The 13,873-nt window shown below is 44.1% G+C and overlaps 1 protein-coding gene across 6 annotated transcripts in view; it reads left to right on the plus strand.

The window, feature by feature from the left end:
• Nucleotides 1-2,337: 2,337 nt before the first annotated feature.
• PTER (phosphotriesterase related) overlaps nucleotides 2,338-13,873 on the plus strand; it is a 77,115-nt gene continuing 65,579 nt past the window's right edge. For 2 of the 6 annotated variants that reach the window (XM_055352232.2, XM_019035553.4), the window contains exon 1: nucleotides 2,338-2,487. The gene's annotated coding sequence lies outside the window, so the exon portion shown is untranslated. Of the gene's footprint in view, nucleotides 2,488-2,794; nucleotides 3,061-13,873 lie in introns of all 6 variants that reach the window. The other 4 variants (XM_063709915.1, XM_055352230.2, XM_063709916.1 and 1 more) reach the window with 4 other exon arrangements.

A 13,873-nucleotide genomic window follows, 5' to 3' on the forward strand; every position in this document is an offset into this window, starting at 1 on the left:
CCTTTTCTAAATGACTTCTTGTACTTTTACCCTTAAAAAACAAAAAACAGAGAACGAGACCTGTATATCCTTTTCTCCTCCTTTTTTTCTGATTTAAATGAATTAATTTATTTCTGTTAATCTCCTATCAAAGCACCCCATTCTCTCCTGGTGCGGTGGCCCATGCCTGTAATCCCAGCACTTTGGGAGGTCAAGGCAGGTGGATCACTTGAGGTCAGGAGTTCGAGACCAACCTGGCCAACATGGCAAAACCTCACCTCTACTAAAATTACACAAAATTAGCTGAGCATGGTGGGACGTGCCTGTAATCCCAGCTACTCAGGAGGCTGAGGCAGGAGAATCCCTTGAAACCAGGAGGTGGAGGCTGCAGTGAGGTGAGATTGCACCACTGCACTCCAGCCTGGGCAACAGAGCAAGACTCTGTCTCAAAAACAAACAAACAAACAAACCAAAAAAATTCCCCATTCTTTACTAAGAAGGCATAGTGTAGTGACTGATATCAACTAATCTGGGTCCCTAGTCCTATCCTTGAACAAGGTGCTTGTCTAAGTTTGTTTTCTTGTCTGTAATTGGAGGGAAATAGCTCCTGCCACATGCAGGTTGCTCAAAATCTTAAACAAAATAACATACACCCATTACAAAACCTGGCAGAGTTGGCCCCGATAAACATCATCTATTAATATTATTATTAAAACTCTACTTTCCTTTGAAATGACATCTGTAGCTTCTGCCCATCTGCATACCTATTCTCTTTTTTCTCAGAATTCAGGATAAAATTAATTGACTAGGCCTTGTGCTGTGGCTTATGCCTGTAGTCCTAACACTTTGGGAGGCTGAGGTGGGAGGATCCTTTGAGCTTAGGAGTTTGAGACCAGGCTGGGCATCATAGCGAGACCTCCATCTCTACAAAAATTACAAATATTAGCTGAGTGTGGTGGTGCACACCTATAGTCCCAGCTGCTCAGGAGGCTGAGGCAGGAGGATCCCTCGAGCCCAGGAGTTCAAGGCTGCAGTGAGCTATGACTACACCACTGTAATCCAGCCTGGGCAACAGAGCCATTTCAAAATAATAATAATAATAATAATTGATGACAGTGTAATATGGTTGGGGTTCAGAAAATGATACCCCAAAATGAAGGCCTTAGAAGCAGCTCTCTCTAACCTCATGTCCTCCTGCCTCTGGCCCCTCATTCTAGAAACTGGAATCCCTCTTCCCCAAGGTGATTCACAGAAGCCAGAACCTCCCATCCCCAAAGCCAAGCATAAAACCTAAAAGTTTGACTCTGCGTGTCCCCTGCCTTTCTGTGTCAAAACTGGCCATAAAGAAATTCTCTGGCCTGCTTTGTTTGACCGTAGGTCATAAGACCCCCATTCCAGAAAGGATCCTGCTCTATACCCAGAAGGAAGGAACACTGCACAGAAAAGCCAAAAAGAATCTAAACAGACAGGGCTTGCTCACTTAGTCTATTGGCATTAGATCAGACCCTTTTTATGCCACCGTAGTATCTATTAGGTTGGTGCAGAAGTAATTGCGGTTTTTGCCATTAAAAACCGCAATTACTTTTGCACCAGCTGAATACATGGCAGTCCATACTTTATTGAACCTAAGCAAAAAAATGGACCGTTTCCCCTGCATCTTTGGGTTTTCATTCTGAAGGCTCCCGGATCACATAAAGTTACGATCTAGTATATTTGTATGCCTTTTCTACTGTGAAACTGCCTTTTGTCAGTTGATTTTCAGCAAACCTTCAGAGGAGGAAGGAGAGGTTTGCCCTTGGCCCCCTACAATACCTAAAGGTATGACTCTTTACTGTGGCAGGTGCTCCAAGCATCGTGTTTTGCCAACAGACTCACACATACTAAGTTTATTTCAGTCACAGCAAGTACCAGGGCCAGTTCAAGTGCTCTAGCACGGCACTCTAATTCTAAACAGAAGGAAACGCGGCCCCGGGGCAGGAAACAGTGACAAGTGGGAACACAAAAACCAAAGTTCTCCGTATGCAGATTAGGATCCAGAACCCACTGTGACATCAAATTGCCAGAGCACCACCTCCGATTTATTCTTGGGGAAAACTAAAAGAGCTACGGAATGCTCCCTTGTTCCAGACTGTTCTATGGAGAACTGGGATCTGGGGAAAATGCAACAGTTTCTTTCCGTTTGGGGATCTAGCCCCGAATTTTTTTCATTCAGCCAAACTACGGACAGTCAGACAGCGCCTGCAGGAGGGTGTGGCTAGGCAGAAACGCGGGGAACGGCCCCGGACCAGGGTGGGGCGTGGCAACGGTTTGAAGGGCGTGTCCTACGAAGAGGTAGGGCTTGGCAAGGACCCACGGGGCGTGTCCTAGGACTCGGTGAGGGCGTGACCTCGGGGCAGGGGCGGGGAGAGAACCAGAGGGCGAAGTGGGAGGGAACAGGGGAGACTAAAAAGGCCCGGGAAGTTGGCCTGGCGGAAGTTCCCAGGCAGAAGGCAGCGCGTTGTACCCGAGGTAAGGCTTCTTGGAGTCAGAGCAGGAGCCGGAACTGTGGGCCCGGTAGGAAGAGTGGGGCCCGACGGCGGAGGCTGCGCGGCCGGGGTTCGCTGCAGAGCTCCACGCGAGGGTCCTGCCGGAAGGAAGGATTTTCTAGCCGCTGCGCTTGGGCCCTGCCGCCTCTCCTTAAGTGCTTGTGGGGCGTTGCAAAGAGCGCCAGTCGCGTGCGGCGCCAGCGCCCTGTGGCTCGACAGCAGTGCCCGGGGGCGTCATCGGGTAGCTGTGCTGAGCCTCCTTTAATAAGCTTTTTTTTTTTTTTTTTAAGATTCAGGGTCTGGCTCTGCTTCCCAGGCTAGAGTGCATTTGGCGCGATCACAGCTCACTGCAGCCTCGACCTCCTGAGCTCAAGCGAACTTCCTGCCTCAGCCTCCTGAGCTTCCTGAGTAGCTGCGACTACTGGCACGTGCCACCATGCCCGGTTATTTTTGTATTTTTTGTAGAGAGTGTCTCGCCATGTTGCCCAGGCTGGTTTCGAACTCCTGGGCTCAATCAGTCTGCCTGCCTCGGCCTCCCAAAGTGCTGGCATTACAGGTCTATATTTTTTGACAGTTTGTAAAAGCTAATTACCAGCGGTCATATGTGTGAGTCCTGTGCACTCTTGCTTAATCCACTCTGCAGCCCTGTGAAGGATTCTAGTGATAACGACAAGGCTAAGGTACAGAAAAATTAGGCCACACTGCTGGAAAATTTAGAGATGGAAACAAAGTTTAGAGGTGGAGTCTTTCTGACTCCACAGCCAGTGTGCTGTTACTCTCTTAGACTACCTCATTCTTTGTACATCACAAGTCAACAGGAACTAAAGGTATACCCTTACATAGGCAGTAAGAGGGGTTGCTGATTTAAAGAACTTTGGACCCAGAAAGAGTAGAGCCCTATTCTAGTTCTGGTTCCAGCTCAGTGACTTTCGACAAGTTGGTTTTCTTTTGCTATTTTTTTAGACAGAGTCTCGCCCTTGCCCAGGCTGGAGTGCAGTGGTGCGATCTCGGCTCACTGCAACCTCCGCCTCCCGGGATCAAGCGATTCTCTTGCCTCAGCCTTCTGAGTGGCTGGGACTACAGGCGCGCTCCACCACACACAGCTAATTTTTGTATTTTTAGTAGAGACGGGGTTTCACCATATTGGCCAGGCTGATCTCGAACTCCTGACCTTGTGATTCACCCACCTCGGCCTCCCAAAGTGCTGGGATTACAGGCGTAAGCCACCGCGCCCGGCCTCTTGCTTTTTAAGACTAGGTCTCATTCTTTCACCAAAGCTGGAGTGCAGTGGTGCTATCACAGCTCACTGCAACCTTCACTTCCCCGGTTCAAGTGATCCTCCCAGCTCAGTCTCCTACAGGTGCACACCACCACGCCCGGCTAGTTTTTATTTTCTATTTTATTTTTTTTGTATTTTTGGTAGAGACGGGGTTTTGCCATTTTGTCCAGGTTGGTGTGCGACTCCTGGGCTCAAATGATCTGGCTGCCTCGGCCTCCCAAAGTGCTGGGATTACAGGTGTAGCCACTGCGCCTGGCCTGCCTGTTTTCTAGACACATTAAGTGAGTGGTCTCAGGCCAGGCGCGGTGGCTCACGCCTGTAATCCCGGCACTTTGGGAGGCTGAGGCAGGTGGATCACTTGAGGCCAGGAGTTCGAGACCAGCCTGGCCAACATGTGAAACCTCTTTTCTTCAAAAAATTAGCTGGGCATGGTGGTGGGCATGCCTGTAATCCCAGCTACTGGAGAGGTTGAGGCACGAGAATTGCTTGAACCTGGGAGGCAGAGGCGGCTGTGAGCTGAGATCACACCACTGCACTCCAGCCTGGGTGTCAGAGCAAGACTCTGTGTCAAAAAAAAAAAAAAAAAAAAGGTAAGTGGTCTCTAGGTCGCTAGTGGATCTAATAATCTACGGATTTATGAGGATAAGATCCTGATTTTACCATTTAATGATATTTTGGGCCAGTTTTTTTCCTTTTTAATTGGGCAGCCCTCAAACCAGAATAGATTGAGAAGGTCTTCCAGTTTTGGGTCATATTTGCTGCTGAAATTACAAGGTAGTCAGGAAGGGTCTGTTTATTCAATCAAATATCAATAAATGTGTATTTTGGAGGTCAGTAGCGGAGTATCCAGCCAGAAGGTGGCTAGTGAGACAGGAGGAAAATCAGGACAGTGGCTTTTCTGGAGGGACTTAGGGAAAGATCAGTTTCACTGGGCAAATTTCCCCTTCCCTGTGAAGGACAGAAAATACCTTGAATATGGCTAAAGTGAGAAGCATTTCTGAAAAAAAATGCAATTTAATATCCTTTGAAGTGTCAGTAAATTTTGAGCCAAATAGAAGCAGAGACTAAGAGAACACAAAAATAGATCATTTAGAATCTGGAGAAGTACATGACCGTGTACTCAGTGCCAGGACTTGGCCATAGGATCCCTGTGACTATTTTAAGTTGAGTGAGCAGCCCTGATGCAAGGATTTTAGAGATTGTCTCAGTTTTAAGCTTAAAGACAAAATGATGAACTGTATAGCATGAGAGGAGCTTGGTAAACATCCACCTTTGCTTCCATGTGCTTTAAAGTGTTCATACAGGAGGAATGTTTATCCTTAAATATCTTCTTTTTAAAATATTTATTTGTTTATTTATTTTTGTAGAGATGGGGGGTCTTGTTTTGTTGCCCAGGCTGGTCTTAAACTCCTGGGCTCAAGTGATCTTCCCACCTCGGCCTCCCAAACTGTTGAGATTACAGGCGTGAGCCACAGCACCCAGCCAACTTCAAATCTATTAAATACCCTAGTAAGCCATATAGTAACAATATTGAGAATTTCTGATCAAACTCGAGTCTGCTCAGTATCCCTATGAACTTGACTGAGATAGTTGTTGAATATTTTTTCATACATCAAATGTGGCTTTGTTCTGTTTTCTTTAGCTGTTCTTTCTAGTGTATTTTCAGTGGTCCAGGTTTTCCTAATAAGATTTTTTTTTTTTTTTTTTTTTTTTTTTTTTTGTGGCAGGGTCTCACTCTATTGCCCAGACTGGAGTGCAGTGGCGCTATCTTGACTCACTGCAACCTCTGCCTCCCAGGTTTAAGTGATTCTCCTGCATCAGCCTCCCAACTAGCTGGAAATATAGGCATGCACCACCACGCCCAGCTAATTTTTTTGTATTTTTGGTAGAGACAGGGTTTCATCATATTGATCAGGCTGCTCTTGAACTCCTGACCTCAGGTGATCCGCCTGCCTCAGCCTCCCAAAGTGCTGGGATTACCGGCATGAGCCACCACGCCCAGCCCTTAATAACACTTTTATAACAAAAGGCTTCTCATTCATAGACATCATCTCTTAAAAAAAAAAAAAAGAAAAAAGAATAAGAAAAATAAAATATCTGGTTCCATTTGGCATAAACTGGCTCTGTGGTTGTACCTATTTTGTCAAAACAATAACCACCTGAGTACAAATACCTCTCTGCCTGCTCAGCGTGAGAGCTGTGAGTGTTAGCCATTTCCCTGTCTCCTTCCAGGCAGGTATGTCCATGTGACTTGTTTGGCTAATGAAACGCAAGTGGAGTGACCTGTGTCACTTCCAGGTAAAAGTGTGTTAAAAGCCAGTGAAAGATTTGTCAGAATCACTTTCCCTCTGCCACAGTGACCATCCAGATAGAGGCAGCGGTCTCAGCCTGGGTCATAGAGGACAGTGAGCGGAGCCCCCTGCCTTCCTGTGTTAGACGTATTCGATGAGCTAGAAATAAACTTTTGTTGTGTTCAGACCCTGAGATTTGGGGATTTGAGTGTTACTGTGGCCTAGCCTGGTCAAGCCTGCATAATGAATATTAACAGATAAGCTGCATGTATGCGGGGATTTCTGGCTCTGGTTTACCAGATACCTTGGGAGCTGTAGGGAGGGCCCTGAAAGAGGCTTGTCCTATGAATCATGCTCCTTTTACTGTGTGGGAGATGGCAGGTGTGCTGTTCCCATCATGCTCCAGTCTGCTTTGTGATTTTAATCAAAAGTGGCAAAAATGGCATTTAGATGTTTAATTGCATTCTGTAAGGGCAGACCATGTTGAAGTGTGAAATAGGTAAAGGCTGTATGCCTGGAAGGGATAAGAATCAAGGCTTTCATTTTTACTTTGAAAAACACAATTTATATATTTTTAACAATTTTCAGTGCACTTCCAAGTTTTCCAATACAGAGGAATGTTCGTGGGTGAGTTGTGAAAAGATGATTCTTCCCAAATGCAGTTATCAGTGGATACATTTCAGAAATTATTTTGTCACTGAAGGACATTTGAAATGAATCATCCATACTTACCATTGACTAATACATGTTTTTTCAGGCAGCTTCAAAGAGTATTTTAAATATGATTTCCTGGCTATCTGATTTCGGATCTAAGAGTATCAGACTTAGGTTTTGCTGTTAATGTCCTGGGGGCAGTGTGTTCACTCTTTTATTCTGAGTTAAACAGAAGGCAAGCCGGGAGCATTGTGCTTTGGACAGAGCTGTGCTGCATTCTTAGGGGACACTGGCTATAAATCCAGTCTCCCTAGAGGTTAACAATCAAAGTTCTCCCCCTCTTATAGTCAGGGGAGTGATATGATGATGATAAATTGCTTGGACATGACTGGCCCAAGCACTAGTGTGATGAATTATGTTGTTCAGGGCATGACCAAAGATCTTCTATTGTCAGCTGGCAATGCTAAGTATTGGCAGTATTCATAAATAGCCTTTTGCCAATGGTGGTCTCTGCTTTACATATTAAATTCTCTGTTTTCACAGGTTGTGGTTCTTAGTCATCTGTGTCCTCCACTGAATTCACTTACATAATCAGCCTTTTTTTTTTTTTCCTGTTCCCTACTCATTAAACGGGTGGGATGTGCTCACTTGTGTATGGTAAACACTGAGTTCTTTCTTCACAGAAACTGTTAAAAGAGTAATTATTAGTTCTTTTTACTAAATCCAGAGTAATAGCAGCTTATCTTGCAGTGGCTTAATTGGGTAATTATTTGGTGTGTGAAGAGCACTTTGAAGAGAATATTGGTAAATATTGTTAATTTCGTGCTCTTTTGTGTAACTGAAAGCCCACTGCGACCACAAAATCCTTGGTGTTATTGTGTACCCACAAAATTTCTTTCCTGATGTGGCTTACTATTTTCAAAATTATTTGTTTGTTGATTTTTAAAAATATTTTTTAAATTTTCATAAATTCTCAAAGTTATCTCATGTTTATGCCTTCACAATTCGACATGTCTCATCTCGTACATTCTTGCATATCTGAAAGGTTAGATGTTATCAGTCTTGCTCTCTAACAGTTTGGAGGACAGATAAAGCCCGACCGTGTAATTGAGAAATTGAAATAAAGATTTATTTGGTCAGAGCCCATGCCCTGAGCTGTCATCTGATTGCCATCAGAATTTGTTTAAAAGTGTTAGGTTGGCCATGCACAGTGGCTCATGCTGTAATCCCGGCACTTTGGGAGGCCAAGGCGGGAGGATTGCTTGAGCTCAGGAGTTCAAGACCAGCCTGGGCAACAGTGAGACTCCCATCTCTATTAAATAGGTAAATAAGAATTAGGTTGACTTGCATGTGCCTGGCCAGCTCTTTTGACAGATTTTCTTCTCACTTTATAAATTCAGAGCCTGCAGGCCAGGCGTGGTGTCTCATGCCTGTAATCCTAGCACTTTGGGAGACCAAGGCAGGCGGATCACTTGAGGTCAAGAGTTTGATACCAGCCTGGCCAACATGGCGAAACCCCATCTCTACTAAAAATACAAAAATTAGGCAGGCATACGTCTGTAAGTCCAGCTACTCAGGAGGTTGAGGCAGGAGAATCGCTTGAACCCAGGAGGCGAAGATTGCAGTGAGCCAAGATTGTGCCACTGCATACCAGCCTGGGTGACAGAGTGAGACTCTGTCTCAAAAAAAATAAAAATAAAATGAAATAAAATTTAGAGCCCCCAGGTGTAATTAAGGGCCATTTCTGTAGCTTAGATTAGATGACCTTGATTACTCACTATATTTGTTTTCCTAGGGCTGCCATCACAAAATACCACAAACTGGGTGGCTTAAACAACAGACATTTATTTTCTCACAGCTCTGGCAGCTGGAAGTCCCAGATCAAGGTGTCAACAGTGTTGGCCTCTTTTGAGGTCTCTCTCTTTGGCTTGTAGATGGCCGTCTTCCCTTTTATGCATGTCTGTGTATTGATCTTTTATAGGGACACCAGTCCTATTGGATTGAGACCTACCCTAACAACCCCATTTTAACTTAATTACTTCTGTAAAGACTATCTGCAAATACAACCACATCCTAAGGTGCTGAGGGTTTGGGCTGCAACAGACAAATTTTGCAGGGAGATACAACTGAGCCCAAAATGCTACCCTGCAATAGTAATGGTCTGTTTGGAAGCTACTGTTTTTGGAGTTATTTTCTTTGATTGTTAAATTTGACCTTCCAAGTGATGACTACACATCTTTGGAGAATCTCCTCAGTTCAGGAACTTCTTTTCAACTAATATTACTTGGAGGAGAGCTTAATGCTTGTGACTTTAAACATTTATGTAATTAGGTAAAAAGGGAAGCAACATTATTAAATGAATTGGATAGAGTTCATCAAGCAGTTAAGAAAAAAATGTACATAATCAAGCGTACCTTGCAGTCTGCATGACAAACATCCAAATATTTGCTGTAACAACTCGCACATATTTTTACCAAAAATTTCCTCTCTGAATCAGAAACTTACTATGATGAGTCCATGTACTTACGTGTACCATCAAAAAGGGCAAGAGGATCGCTAGAGTATGCTGTGGTCCTATCTGCTCTTTCTATAAAGTGGTATCTTGTGCTCATCTTGCTTAAATATGTTGTGTCTTACAATTATCACGATACTATCAACTGAAAACAGAAAGGTCTCTGAGAAAAGATGTGAGCCTAGGAAGCTAAAAATTTTTTCTTTTTTTTTTTTTTTTGAGATGGAGTCTCGCTCTGTTGCCATGCTGGAGTGCATTGGCGCAATCTTGGCTCACTGCAACCTCTGCCTCCCGAATTCAAGCGATTCTCCTGCCTCAGCCTCCCGAGTAGCTGGAACTATAGGCAAGTGCCACCACGCCCAGCTAACTTTTATATTTTTAATATATTTTCAGCATGTTGGCCAGGATGGTCTCAATCTCTTGACTCGTGATCTACCCGCCTCGGCCTCCCAAAGTGCTGGGATTACAGGCATGAACCAGCGCACCCGGCCTCTTTTCTTTTTTTTTGAGACGGTGTCTTGCTCTGTCACCCAGGCCGGAGTGTGGTGGTGATCATAGCTCACTTGAGCTTCTGGGCTAAAGCGATCCTCCTGAGTAGCTGGATTACAGGTGCTCAATACCTCAATACCACGCCTGGTTAATTTTTTTTTTTTTGGACAGAGGACCTACAGGGAACTTTATTCTCGTGCTTTTGTCTTCACTGGGGCACTACCCCTCGGGAAGACCAGGTTGGCTCCTGGCACAGGGATACACCTGGTTAATTTAAAAACATTTTTTTTTAGAGATGGGGTCTCACTCTGTTGCCCAGGTTCGTCTCCAACTCCAAGGCTCAAGTGATCCTCCCACCTCGGCCTCCCAAAATGCTAGGATCACAGGCATGAGCCACCACACCCAGCTAGCAAAGCTCTTATATTCAAAGAAATATTGGGGAATGTGAAGGCACAGAAGGCCTCAGTTTGACATTATCTGTCCATATCTATAATGCATACTATCTTTGATTCTGACGAGCTTTTACAATGTTCCCTCAGAATAGAATAATAGGGTTTTTTTTAATCCTTAAAAGAATCTTGCATAGTAAATTGGTAGTCAGAAATATTAGAGGGTTGTTACGTGGGTATGTAAGAGTATATAAGTAAAACTTGGGGTTTTGAATGGGCTGTAAAACACTTTTCTCTTTAAAACTGTTTTAAGTGGAAATGTATTATTGAAGCTGTGTGATGGATGAGTAGGGGTTCACTACACTGCAATCTCTACATTAGCGAATTTTTGAGAATGTCCATATTAAAAAGTTTAAATAAAAGTTATTTTTTAAAAAGGAGAATAAATGAGTGAAATATATGGCCTCCTGTGAGGCAAAATTCGATACCTATATAAGGGACACATTAAATGAGGTATGCATGCCTATGTTAGACAATATTAAGTCGAGTATGGTTTTAACTACCAATCGCTCTGTAGAAAAGTATTGTTGAGGCTGAGCGTGGTGGCTCATGCCTGTAATCACAGCTACTCAGGAGGCTGAGGCAGGAGAATGGCTTGAACGTGGGAGGCAAAGGTTGCTGTGAGCCGAGATCGTGCCACTGTACTCTAGCCTGGGCGACAGAGTGAGTGAGATTCCATCTCAAAAACAAAAAAGAAAATTATTATTGAAACCCTTATCCAAGAGTAGCTGGAAGAGCATCTTTCCTAGTTTTGGCCTAGATTATTTGAGACATTTTTTATTTATGCTTCTCTGGCATATGACATGTCTATTACTTCCATGAGTCAGTGCCTTTCTCCCAGTTAGCATTTCCCAGGCTCTCAGGCTGCAGTGTCTCCAAGTTCAGTCTTTGATTTCAGAGCCTATTAGCCATGGCACAAATCCAGTGAACACAGAAACTTACAAAGAGGCCACTTGTCTCCGATGCACTGATGCACCATGCGTGGCTAGTGCCTTCTGCCCAATGTCTTCTCTGAAAACATTCCCTGCTGTTGTAGGAAGGATCCTACAGGCTGACACCAAGGAAGCCATGCTCTCTCCTGGGTGTTCTTCAGAGGACATTGCCTCCTGAGGGGCTGACATGGCCAAAGCCCATCCAAGTCCTCTCAGCCTCCATATCTAGGATTAGAAGTTGTCCTGGGCCTGTGAGTCTCGCTCACATTTCTGCATAAGTGTCAGGCCTGGCATAGATGATTCTCTTTTGCTCTGGTGCTGCTTTGAGCTTGCCCCGTTATCATTTAGTAAAGTGCATCTTCAAGAGTGTTTCTCTTTCTCCTGTGTGCCAAATATTTCGGAGCAGCTCAGTGCATAAGTGGTAAAGAATTTGCTATTTCCAATACTGACATTACTGAGACTTTGACTTGCAACCATAGTTGATCTTGAATGTTCGGGGGTGGGGAGAAGGCTCTTACAAATAGAGATGCAATGCACGCCACCCCACCCCAACATTTTTTTTTTTTTTTTTTTTTGAGACAGAGTTGGTCTGTCGCCCAGGCTGGAGTGTAGCAGTGTGATCTTGGCTAACTGCAACCTCCACCACCTCCCAGGTTCAAGTGATTCTTGTGCCTCAGCTTCTTGAGTAGCTGAGATTAAAGGCGTGCACCACAATGCCTGGCTAATTTTTTGTATTTTTACTAGAGACGTGTTTCCACCATGTTGGTCAGGCTGGTGCAGTGCCCCTTGTTGACGTTCATTCCTCTCAAGTGTTATCTTTTCACTCTTTGCCTGATAGTGTAGTTGGATAGAGAGATCAAACTATTTCAAGCTAGAAGTTCAAGTGTAAAATGTTCTCCATGAAGACTCTACATAGTCCCATTTGTGTATTGAATTTAATTGTTAGATTTGTTATATATATTAAAGAACATGCAGTTTCTTAGCATTAGAAACATTTCATGGACTGTTGCTACTCGTTATTGTTGCCATGGTGAGGTCAAAAGGCTTAATTTTTAAATTCTTTCTTTTTTATTTTGACAGACCACCAAGATTGTAAGACATTTTTGTTTGTTTGTTTGTTTTGTTTTTTTGAGACAGGGTCTCCCTCTATTGACTTGGCTGGAGTGCATTGGTGCGATCACGGCTTGCTGCAACCTCTGCCTCCCGGGTTCAAGCAATTCTCATGCCTCAGCCTCCCAAGGAGCTGGGATTACAGGCGTGCGCTACCATGCCAAGCTAATTTTTGTATTTTTAGTAGAGACAGGGTTTTGCCATGTTAGCTAGGTTGGTCTTGAACTCCTGACTTCAGGCGATCTGCCTCCCTTGGCTTCCCAAAGTGCTGGAATTACAGGTATGAGATAGCATACCCGGCCTTTTTTTCTTTTCCTTTTTTTTTTTTTGAGTCAGAGTCTTGCTCTGTTGCCCAGGCTGGAGTGCAGTGGTGCCATCATAGCTCACTGCAGCCTTGAACTATTGGGCTCAAGCAATCCTCCCACCTCAGCCTCTCAAATAGCTGAGACGACAGGCGCATGCCACACCTAATTTTTTTTTTTTTACTTTTGTAGAGATAAGGTGTCACTGTGTTGCTCAGGTCAATGTCTTGAACTCTTGGCCTCAAGTGATCCTCCAGCCACAACCTCCCAAAGTGCTAAGATTACAGGTGTGAACCACTGCACTAAGCCTGTAAAATATTTTTTATGTGGAATTTTCGTAATGCATTATGTAGTTACACCAGTTTTTTTGTTAACCTGTTTTCACTTCTCTGTTTTTATTTTTGTGTTAGTAATACCTTGGTCAAAATAGGTTTACATTCATTATTACTATATAACATAACAATTTCACATTAGCATTAAGGACATTTTTTATAAGTTGTTTCTATACAAAGAATGATGTATTAAATTTTAGACTTTTTATCTATAAATATGGGAAAGCTTTGTAAGTGGCTATACTATCTCTTACTATAAGGTCTTGGTCCATATTCTTTACACCATACGTCGTATTTATATATATGCCTGCATATATTCATGCCTGCATATTGTGAAGAACCACCTGTGAACCAGATCCTAGTCTTCTCTTCCTCTGTCAACTGATCATAGGGAACTCCCCATGATACCATTGGTGCAGGCTGGGGAGAGAAGGCAGGGTGGCAGGATTGGAGACCATGGGCATTTGAGCCACTTCCTCATATAACTTACTTGTGTCTTCAGGACCCGTTCAAGCCCGATCACTTATATACCACTTCCATTTGATGATGGAATGCTGCTGTGCACACCCTACTTTCTGGCTAGGTGGGTCAGAAAGCACTGAGTTCATGATAAGCAGTTCAGGTCACATGGTGACTTGATGACCCATAGTTAAACGTTCAGTTTCTACCAAAGCCCAGTAACTGGCCAAGAGCTGTCTCTCAAAAGGACACTAGTTATCTGCAGAAGATGGCAGGGCCTTACTCCAAAATCCCAGAAGCCTCTGCTGTGATTCTCCTATGGGAGCCTGCCAAGGGCTCCAAACAGCATCCCTATCTGCCACGGACACCTTGAGCACCATTGGATCTGCTGGGTCATATGGTCCAAGTGGCAGAGGAGCTTGCATAGTAGCCTGGACCTGTTGCAGAGACTTCTCCTGTTCTGGACCCCACTCAAAACTGGCAGCCTTTCAGGTCACTTGATAAATGGGTGGGAGTAACACACCCAAATGAGGAACGTGTTGCCTCCAATAGTCTAAATA

This window comes from Gorilla gorilla, chromosome 8 (genome assembly GCF_029281585.2).
Source record: "Gorilla gorilla gorilla isolate KB3781 chromosome 8, NHGRI_mGorGor1-v2.1_pri, whole genome shotgun sequence".
Taxonomy (NCBI): domain Eukaryota; kingdom Metazoa; phylum Chordata; class Mammalia; order Primates; family Hominidae; genus Gorilla; species Gorilla gorilla.